Genomic DNA, 11,490 nt, shown 5'->3' on the forward strand with positions numbered 1-11,490 from the left:
GTGAAGCTAGTGTCGCTAGCTATCGCCGTTAGCAAGTCAAAATACGTTTAATTTTACTTTCATAACTACCAATAAGGACAGTCTTGCTTCAAAGCAATACAGTGTCTTTGTAGTCTACGTTTTATTATATTTTTAAAATAACATTCATCTGTTTTGAAGCGGTTTGTAAAAGTCCGAGTGAAAAGTTGTTAACGCGACAGTCGCGTAACGTAATGCTAGCAACAACTTCCCTGATAATCTGACAGCTCTGTGTTGCTTCTACATGTTTATTTATCTTTCTTATGGAAACTGTTTTACACTTCATGTTTGTTTCTTTTAAATATACAATATTGTGTTTATTTATATTTTTGCATTTTAAATTCTTTTCATGTGTTGTTTTTAACTTCAGGCTGTTTTGCTCACCTATCCGCCTCTCAATACAAAAAAAAAACTGCTTTTGGGTTATATTGTTTGTATGTGTAGGGTTGTGGAAATGTAATACATTTAAATGATGCTGGTTTTACTATACATTTTGTACTGCTTAACTTATTTTAGTCTCTCTTTTGACCATGCCTCTAGCCTGCTCAATACAAAAGCTGCTTTTAATTTATGGGTTCTGGGGGGAAGGGGGTCTGCTCAGCTCCTTTACCTTCTCAAGGAGGTCAAAAAACAGATGGTAACACTGCCTGTGAAGCAGTCTGCTTCGAGAGGCCTGGAGGAGAGAGGCTTAGTCTGAGGAAAATGGATTTATTTGACCAAATTATAGTTAAAAGCTCGTAGTATATACATGCCAGACATCTGTGCATTCCACAGCTTGATGCAGGATCTCTTCTGAAAAAAAATTAAATCAATATCTGGAAGAACTTTGCTCATGAGAACAAAACCAGGGTGTGTTAAATTCTGTCTACTCACCCTATTGTGTTCTGTAAGTTTCTGGAGATGTTGGCTGGAATATTTGGGAGCAAAGTCATCATTCATCACAGTATTTCTTTTCCCTGTACAGCAAACCTGAATCATCTTTTACCTTCATCATCATACAGATTTGGAATGTAAATTTCTGGGTGATCTATTATGTTAATAAATGCAAAACGGTGACGTCTTGTATGTCCTGTTATTGGTGTTTTGTAGCATGTGACGTTGTATTGACAGTAACAGCTAGAGCAATTATTTGTTCAGTCTTACTTTGAATGTTAATTAATGATCGATTGTTATGCAGATGTGATGGTCATGTGCTTTTTCCCCAAAGTGAATATATTAGTGTAGGGGTTTTCAACCCTATAAGGCATTTAAATTGTTTTTTGTATAAATAAACAGTTTTATAAAGATCTTTCTCTTTCTCTGTAGGAAAACAATTTGTTTAATAATAATTATAATATTATTATAATGAACCATTTATTATTTTATTTCAATCAATGTTTTATTTTAAGGTATTTTATAAATTATTTTAATCTTATTTTTTTATTGTTTTATTATTTATTTTTAATTATACACTTTTTTTTTGTTCTCTAAACATATACACGGACCCCTAGCATTCCCTTGCAGCAGAAACCCCCAATTTAAAAATACCTGTTTTACCTCTTATTGACACATTCTATTTGGCTCAGATCTGCCCTCAAATAATGTGCAAAATCAATGACTTAATTGCTTTAAAGGCTGCAATGGCATACAGCAATAAACACAGATGTTTTCCCCCTTTTTTTCTGTTTTTTTAAATATCAGCCAGCTCCAGATTGAGTTGCCCTGGAGCCCTCTAGGAGTGTGTTTCAATCTCAGCCACAGTGCAAGGGATCGGATTGCAGTGGGAGTCTGTGGAGAGGTGGCAGGTCGGGGAGGCTGGAGGGGAAGAGGGGGTGTGGGGGCGGGAGGGTTAAGAGGCAGTGTAGATCAGGTTTCACATCCCTGCCTGCGTTCCTCAGGCTGCTGCACCGTCTAAAGTCAGCCCCCCACCCTCCCTGACTCACTCTGGAGACAGTATGGCTAAGCAAGAGGGAAAAACACACACGGCCACCTCAGAGTCAGACCTGGCCCCGAATGTATCACCCATCCCATTGTAAAGGTGCTGATGCATCACCCCCACCATTTAGTCATATCATTCTGATCTAAAAGGTGGAAAACGAATCCTAGATGAGCACGGCCATTTGATACACGGTACTGAGCTTTTATTGAACAGACTTTTCTTTAACACTTACTGTAGGCTGAGCAGTCCTCTGTGCTTGTGCTTCCAGTGGATGGTAGGAAAGTGAGGTAGAGCCATTGATTTCTTTAACTCTTTCTATGCCACTGTTGGTTAGTATGATTGCAGATCAGATAAAGATAGATTGGATGAAGCTATGCAGTGGGAGGCCTGTGCAGTGCTGGAGAGTGGTCTCTGTTTATTCAGTATGCCCTAGCTGTCCTTTAATGGTATTGATCTGCTTTAAATACACTTGGCTATCGGAGTAAATTATTTAGAGTGGCACCGGATAGGGTGAATTCAGTGATGGATTGGGTTAGTGCAAAGACAGCCAAAAAGATTTCTGTCTGGTCTTGTAATGAGTCACAATGCTTGTTTACCATATTATTTAAGGGATTTCATTTGGTTGTAGAGACCCAGAAAATTGAATTACATGTGCCTGTATTTTATTTTTATTTTTTTAATGGCATGTAATGAACACCCTGTGAGAGTTGTAATGCCCGGAATGCGTTTGACACACTAGGCCTTGCTTATACCAGCACTTTTCTATTTGTACAGCAACTAGGCTTTAGATATATGCTTTTGATATTGTCTCTTTGTTCTACTTTAAAAAGCTGATGTTAAAGGGTTACTCCATCCCAAAGACATCGTCAAAATAGTCCATATGCCATCAGTGGTTCAATCTGAATGTTATGAAGCGACTAGAATACTTTTTGTATGCAAAGAAAATAAAAATAATGATTTATATAATGATGAATAATGATTTCAACAATTTGTCTCCTCTTAAGTTAAGTCTTTGAAGTCTAAATGTCACTCACTTTCTGTTAGTACTGTCTGTTTTGCATATCTAAGTACCTGTTTGACTTTGAATTTATTACGTTTGAAAATAAGAATATATCTAAAAATAATTATGCACTGGGAGTAAAACACCTTTTAGTTGTACTCCCTTTAGTTGCTCTCCTTCATCTCATTCATCTTTTCAATTAAGCTATGTTGTAGGTTACTCTATCACATTACCAGGTTCAACATGATGCAATTTAAGTGAAAAGTTATTTAAAGTTCATTTTAGGGCTGTTGAGATTCATCAATTTTAGTTGGCGCGTTTCACAGACAAGAATCCATAAAACACATTATTAGACTGTTTTCCAAGGCTGCATGATATATTAAACCCATTTAAAAATCATAATTAAGCATAATTGTGAATTCACAAACGCTACGATTTAATGAAATAATTATATGCGATGCAGTTCTAATACAGTATATGCTCTTTAATTATTTCCATGCGTGTAGGTTAAGTACACGTGCGTCTCACAGCGGCTCCGTTCACAGTAGCTCCACAGAAACTGTTATCATTTACATGAGGAGCGCCTCAAACTCATCTCTGCATGTTGTTGTGAGTTTGGGTTTATTATAACATTCATCTGGGAACGCAACATGCACCATTTCATCAGATTTGTAAGGTAAATAATTTCTAAATCTACACAAACACAGGAGAATACATCGCGATTTCAAAATAAAAGCTCAAACCCTCACTCGGAGGTTACAGGTTTTGATGTCCACATATTCATTTAATTACAGCAGCTACAGCATTTCTGTCCGAAAGAAATGGCCAAATATGAAAGATTAAGTGGACATTTGAATTAAATGGTGCTTGGTCAATATTAAACAAGAGTTAGATCGCGCAGTAATGTGTAAAAACAATCGTCAGGCCGTCGGCGCCCCTGCAGGCCTTTGTTGTTATGCCTAATATACATTAGCTCTACTGTTTATAATACATTATGTATTTTAAGTTTTATTCAATAAAACCATATGATTTCTTGCATTTGATACTTTATTTGAACTAATTATTATTGCCTCATTGCTATTATATATGTATTTTAAGTAATTTTAAAGGCTATTGTTCACTTACATCTATTTTTATTACCACAAAAAAATAAATTATTATAATTATAGGGCCCTATGAAATCTGTCTTATTTCCAAATTCAGTTTTTTTCCCATTTTCTTTTTTCTATACACCGTTTTAATGGTTAAATTAAATTGTATTCATCAAAAAGCCTGTCTAATTAATTTGAGTTTTACAGTTTTATCTTTACCAAATTCTGTTTTCCATTATTTTCTGGATTCCATTTTAATGATTCCATTACATTTTTAATAGTCAAAAGCATCTCCAATTAATTGATTTTATGTTTGTTTGTTTTTTTGTTTGTTTTTTAAGAAATATATGCACATTTAAATTTTTGTCCTAAATAAATTCTGATAAATAATATTTCTGGTTAAAACCAGTTTTTTAAATTATTATTATATTGTATTGTTAGTAGACTAGAACACGTGTATATGTTGTCATTCTTACACTATAATACTGAACTTTGTTTTCCGTGATTTGGATATGAGATGGACACTTGCTTCATGCACACTTTGTTGCAGTTTACTTTTGCTTTAAAAAAGGATTTCATAGAAATTTGGGTTTAATTTGGTTTAATAAAAGTTGAATAAAATATTAAGTAAAATTGTAGATTTTTTTTTTCTGGAAAATGAATCGTTTAGATTAATTGATTAATCAATAAATTAATCGAAATAAAAAGTCGTTAGTGGCAGCCCTAGTTCATTTCACAGATTTCTGAACTGAGTTGTCATCATGGATAGAACTACCCTATATGGCAGGAATAGAAACAAAGCAACTATGTTTTAACCCCTTTATCAAATGTCTTTTCACTTGTTCATTCCTCTGGAGTATCTGTGCTTCAAAACAAGTACTGTAGCAGTGCTTCGCCTGTGTTTCTATAGGTCATGCTGACTGAATAATAAAAATAGTGTGGCTGATTTGGTTCCAGCTATTAACTGGGTTCTCATGTTACCTTGGTTTAAAGATGCAGTCAAATATTTGTTATTTATAAACTCTTTTACCATACCATTGTATTTGTTGAGTTTATTAAACTTTTATAGCAAAAACAAAATTATAAAGATGTAACATACTTTACTGCATAAAAGATTATCTTCTATATTTTACAGGGTTTTGTGGTACTATGACAGAATCCAAATGCCATTTGGACATTCAGCCACCTGGATCCGAATGACACCTGTAACCAGCCTCCATGCTTACCAAACCCTATGCCAACATGCTTCACAGAAATGGATCTTTCTGTACGGTAAGGAAACCTCTGCTAAAAAAAAAAAAAAATACTACTTCTGACATCCCATGCATTACAAGCAACCAAGAAGTGTGTTTTCATGTGGTGATTACATGACCACAGTAGATAAAAATGCTCCCTACATCAGAGATGGCCGGACTGCAACAAATGTTTTCCACATGTTTGGATCTGAGAATACATTTTAGGAAAAAAAAAATGTACATGTCAAAGTTCATCCATGTGTGCCTGGTTTCTAAGGCAACAGCCCTACCAAGTTTCTCTCACACCTGAGGTGCAGACTTATGGTTAGCAGATGCTAAGCTGTGAATTTTCACAGAGGAAAAAATATTTTCTTTTACAAAAGAAGTAATGTGATTGATTGATAATGCAAAGCTGTAAATTATATTTTTCTCTGAAAATGTTGAAAAATGTGTCTACCAAAGTCTCTTGAAGTAAAGGGTGTTTCAGTGCAGTGCCATCATAAGTCTGGAGATGGTTCAAATTTGAAGACTAGTACGGTAGGTCTCTGCACTGGACCTATCTCTCATCAAACCCCAGTACACCCAAACACTCAGACCCTTTGGTGGAATGTGTGAGGCAGGTAATGGAAAATAATTGTGCAATAAACCTCTACTGCTTCAGTAATTCCAGTAAATTTGTGGACTTTCCATCTTCATATTTGTTCCTATATGAATTCCAAGAAAAAAAATTTGTCTTCAGTTTAAAAGCAGAGAAATGCAGAATGTTTTTTTATGGGAACTGATCAATTTAAGTCACCATGAAATCAAGATATTTATAAATGATTTTATTCATGCAATTTTTTTTAATTCGTTTGTCCTTGTAATCTTTAATCAAAACCATTATAATGTCCTACCTCTGGCACAAGACAATCCCATTTACGTTACAATAGGAAGGAAAACACAATCGCAAATTCCATTTCCTACTGACTGATAAACAGGAAAAATAAATGATAAAAAACATCAATAACTATGCTGTAATGATAAATACCAACAGTAATTCTGATATAATTACATTTTTTATATTTATACAAATTTTTGCACCATAAGAGGTTCAGCCATTTTTTAAATAAAACAAGCTAGAGCTAGTCTGTTTTTTTTTTGTTTTTTTTAAGCAACTGTAAAAGTAATGACAAATCAAGCAGTCGGCACTTTGAAATCATTTTGGGGTAATTAGTCCAGTTATAAAGCACAACGATCAAATCGGCTTCCTTAGTGAGATTTGTTTCGTGTTTCACAGACGAGCTGTTCCGATTTTAGTCGGTTGAGCTGAGTTTCTTAACTTCTCAGCCAAAATGTGCTCAAATTTTGGGGGCTTTGTTCTATAAATGGTGTCTCAACCCATTACCCCTCCAGAGGAATCTGGCCGAAGGAGCTCATATTGCACCCAAGTGCTCCACAGATTAACTTTTGTTCTTCTCCTGCGATCCACTGCTGTGTCACCAGTCTTGTGCTACCTTTAAAGTCTCTGCTTGATTGACTCTCTGCGATGCAGCTGCTTGACTGTGATTGGTGTTGTGTCAGGAAGAGATGTGGGACTTCAGTGAGGATGATAGAAGAGAGAGAGTTGGTCGTGGGGCACATCTCAATGTGCCTAAGTATTCTTATGCTAATCCTTTCCTGGGATGAGGTGCAAAGCAGCCAAGCAAACAATGGCAGTGGAGCCAGAAAGTCTGCCCTGCAGTCTAGCAGGCCTTGAAAGGCATGTCGGGCATAGCGCCGACACAGAGGGAAGACAGTAGGGCTGCACGATTCTTGCTAAAATGTGAATCACAATTTTTCTCCATAGGAATTGAGATCACGATTCTCTTACACGAGTCTCATTTTTTTCAACCAAAATGTATTGCACTCAAGTACAAAAAAAAACCCAGAGGACATTCAGTATAATAAAGTGCTGGAGTAACAAAAAATTCTCTCTTCTTTATTTTAGACCCCTTAAAGTGAATAATTTTAAAGCTTTAAGTTGTTGAACATAAGAGAACATTAACAATAATAAATAAAAATATTCACATTCACACGGGGCGTCAACGCCTCTCGTTTACTTTGAATGGAGTGACGTCAAGCGTTGCCGAACTGAATTGTGTGTCCCTCGCGTTGCTTCACTGGTGTTGTACGCGGCAGAAGTTGAAAACTTTTCAAGCGCCAACGCAGGCGTCAACCAATCAGATCGCCTTATGCAAATACCCTAGCGCAGACGCTAGCCAATCCCGTTCATGCAGCACCAGAAAAGTATGTGATTGGCTGTTAGCACTATGATGGCGCCCTCCGTCAAGCGTTGATGCTGACGTCCCGTTGAAGCAACGCTGTGCAGAATGATCACCGCATGACAACAAAGTACCTCGAGCGATTTGAATGCATAGGATCCGACTGCTTTCTTACAGCTCTCTTGGTACTTTGATGTCATACGGTGATCATTCTGCGAACGCGCCTGTTGACTCCGTTTAGGTCTGCCGCCTTGTTACACGTCACGTGAGTGACAGCAGAACGTGGCCAATGAGAGAGAGGAGAAAAGTGATCAAGATTTATGATTGATTGGTGAATTAATAGTGTTTTGTTATTGTGTGAGTGTGACCAATAACACGTGAATGCAGTATGATCTGAATGCAGGGAAATACATGGAAGTGAATCGCCGTCATTTAGAAATGAGATCGCATTTATGTATGAATCGAGAGTGATTTTTTTTCCGATTAATCGTGCAGCCCTAGAAGGCTGCCTCCAGTACTGGGAGCCCTGCTGTAAGGAGGGGCCCCAGGAGGGACCAGAGACCCGGGCCAAAGCAGGCCAAGAGAGCGGGGGCGAGGGTGAGACATACACCAGACCACTCTGCTCGTCATGCAGGCTGTAGTTAGAAGTGATAAGAAAGACAAGGTGAGATTTATTTCACAGATATGTGTATTTCATATTATCAAACATTGGCTTTTTCTTCTAGTTATAACTCCCACCCAAACCTTCTGTATATGTGTTGCGAACTCTCATTTATGTTGGGTTGGTTACCTGAGGGAACTCTTGAATTATGTTCTGCACATTAGGAAGGTCAGATATGACTCCCTCCTGAAGGATTGAGAGCGATTCATGATCGAGCATAAAGCCTAAAGTATACTTGGGCTGACTGCATTCCATGTACTGTGACATTAATTTTTGTGTCATTGTGAAAGGGGAAAGGGAAGTGGTTTGTGGCCAAGTATGGTGACCCATACTAGGAATTTGTGCTCTGCATTTAACCCATCCAAGTGTACACACAGTAGTGAACATACACCCGGAGCAGTGGGCAGTCATGCTGCAGCGCCCGGGGAGTAGTTGGGGGTTCGGTGCCTTGCTCAAGGGTCTCACCTCAGTCGTGGTATTGAGGGTGGAGAGTGTTGGTTATTCACTCCCCCACCTACAATCCCTGCCGGACCTGAGACTTGAACCCAGGACCTTCAGGTTACAAGTCCAACTCTCTATCCATTAGGCCACGACTGCCCTAATGGATATGGGTGGCCTAATGGATAGATTGTGTGATGGTGCATGTTCACACGCAAGGTGAAATGTTGAGACAGAAGAGTGTCAAACTCGTCCATCTGCGCCCATCAAGTACACTTCGAAAGCTGTGCACAAAATGGAGCGGAATGCAGAAAATGAAGCATAGCCAGGACTTAAGGTTGACTCCAAAGGTGCACCATAGTTACACATCCCCATACAATACCCCTATTCATTCAGCCTCCTAACATAAATTTATGGCGCCATCAAAGACATTCAGACGGCAAAGCTCCAGGAGTGTCTGATGAAACACTGAAACACAGTGTGTCTTATATATTGCTTTTTAAGATCTGTGGTACTTTTGAAGCAATAAAAGTGATAGATGTTCATTCAAGACATAAGACCGCTGGACTTGTTTAATTTGAAAGTCTCCAAGGTTTAGCAGTTGATTTAATCAGTCTAATATTAGAAGTATAATAAGCAGTTTTCAGGGGTGTCCTCCTCCACACTTTTTTGTGTGTGTGTAGATCTAAGTTTTGTCTTCATCATGTCAGGACATGACCCAACTTGTTCAGCCATTCACGTATTAAACATCTGAATAAAAGTTGATTTTACTTGCAGAATGTGAGTAATTGCTTTCATTTCCTTGGCATTTGGGATATACTTTTGAACTTTGTTCATCAAAGAATCAGCAAAACTGTTTTCAACATGGATAAACATGGAGCACCAAATCAGCATATTACAACAATTTCTGAAGGATCATGTGACTCTGAAGACTGTGTCTTTCAAAACTGGTGACTAATACCTCTAAACATCCTGTACTGTACTGTGTTGCCTCTCTTTCCACTCTTTCAACCTTGAATGTTGTGGGTTTTTAGCCCCTTATTTCATTCCTAAAGCAAAAGACAAACTGTTCTGTTCTGCATATCCTTTGATAGGACTTTGTGTGCTTGCCTAATATGGTATCTTCACCATATCTGTGTACACTTATAAATTTAACATGCACTCTAAAAAACACTGGGTTAAAAACTACCCAATTTGGGTTGTTTTTAACCCAAGGGCTGGGTAAATATAGGACAGAACACATTTGGGGTTAATTTTACCAAGCAAATTGGGTTGTTTATTTAACCCATCATAAAGGGTTGATTTAATTCAGCTAATGGGTTGATACATTTTTATTATAATACTATCTTATTTTTTTACTTTACATGAAATAATGTTTACAGATTAAGTTAAATCCTCTAAACCTTTGTAAAATACTCCACAACCACTGGCTTGCATGATAACTTCCTTTATTCTTTTATTTCTCATTTACAGCATTGTTTATATCTATACATATTGCTTAATCTCATTTAACATACATTAGAAGTAAAATTTAAACATTAAATTTTTAGTAAATCGACCATTCTCTGTAATTCTGTTTCCACCGTAATGGCGCTGGCTCTCGCGCCCGAGCTAGAGTCGTGTTCGGTGGGGAACTGCTCACGGATAAGACCGCTGCCTTGCGTTTCACTCAAAGCCGAAATGTTCTGCGACTAGCTTCATAACCTGCCCAAAAACAAACAGTAAACAGCTCTGAGGACATATTTTAACATCCATCCAAAGTATTTGTATCCTGTATCTTTATAAAAAAATAATCGTTCATTTTATGCAAAGCATCAGGCTTTTCCATCACGCAAAAAGACCTGCGCGAGCGTCATTCATTTAGTGATTCACACCGTGCACCTGTATGTTGTACTGCATAGAATTGAACAATATACAGCACAGTAACAATTTTATAAATAAAATAAAATGTATTTACCAAAGAAATGCTTCAATTCGATGGTGCTTAGAACTGTTCTCTCCAGAAGATGACGCAAAATCCCTGCAATAAATAACTGAACCAGGATCTGAGTAACACAAAAACTACCCAAACATTGGGTTGTTACATTTGTCCCAGGGGCTGTATAACAAAAAACTACCCAAACACAGAAAAAATAACCAAAAAAAATAACAGGAATATTTTTTATAAAAAAAACCCCAGGATTTTTTTTAGAGTGTAGCTCTTTATACCGTTCTTTTTTTCTAAAGTGTTTGAAAGTGATGCCACCTGGTAAGTTTTGAGGTATCATCTTTGCAGCAGGCCTCAAAGCTAGCCTCAGCCTCTTGTCTCTGTGTGAAGGTGCCTACACAGCTATCTTGTCCCCTTGCTTTGCAGAGGCTAGCTTTGTTCCCTTGTTATCCGGTCAGGGATGTGTGAAAGTGGGGCACAGGTCGGGGCTCTTTGTCCTTCTTGGGCAAATCAGAAGTGACAGACACCGGCCCACTCCGCCACTAATTTGTCCCCCCCTCAGGACAGACTTCACTCAGGGCCACTAATTGCAGCGAGACGCACAGGCCTACAAGGGAACAAGACACATCACGTTATTAACGCTGAAAGGGGCCAACGGGGTAATTGCAGAACATCCTTCATCAAATTATTTGGGCATGTTTCAGCATTCAAGAGTAGCGCCGGCCTGACGGGGTGAGGGGTCAAGCCCAGAAAAAACAAGGGGGCAATGATGTTCAGTGCTACCAAGAAAAATTACAGCACTGTTTAATCAAGTCTGTTTTTTCTTGTAATATTGAGTAATTATTAAGCTATAGATGATTTTAGACTTTTTTTGTGTGTTTGTAGACCGTGTGTCTAGAAAGATGCATTGAGACGTGTATGATCTGCTCATCACATATTCTTTGTTTCTTTTATTATTTTAG

This window comes from Barbus barbus, assembly GCF_936440315.1.
Source record: "Barbus barbus genome assembly, chromosome: 16".
NCBI classification, from domain to species: Eukaryota; Metazoa; Chordata; class Actinopteri; order Cypriniformes; family Cyprinidae; genus Barbus; species Barbus barbus.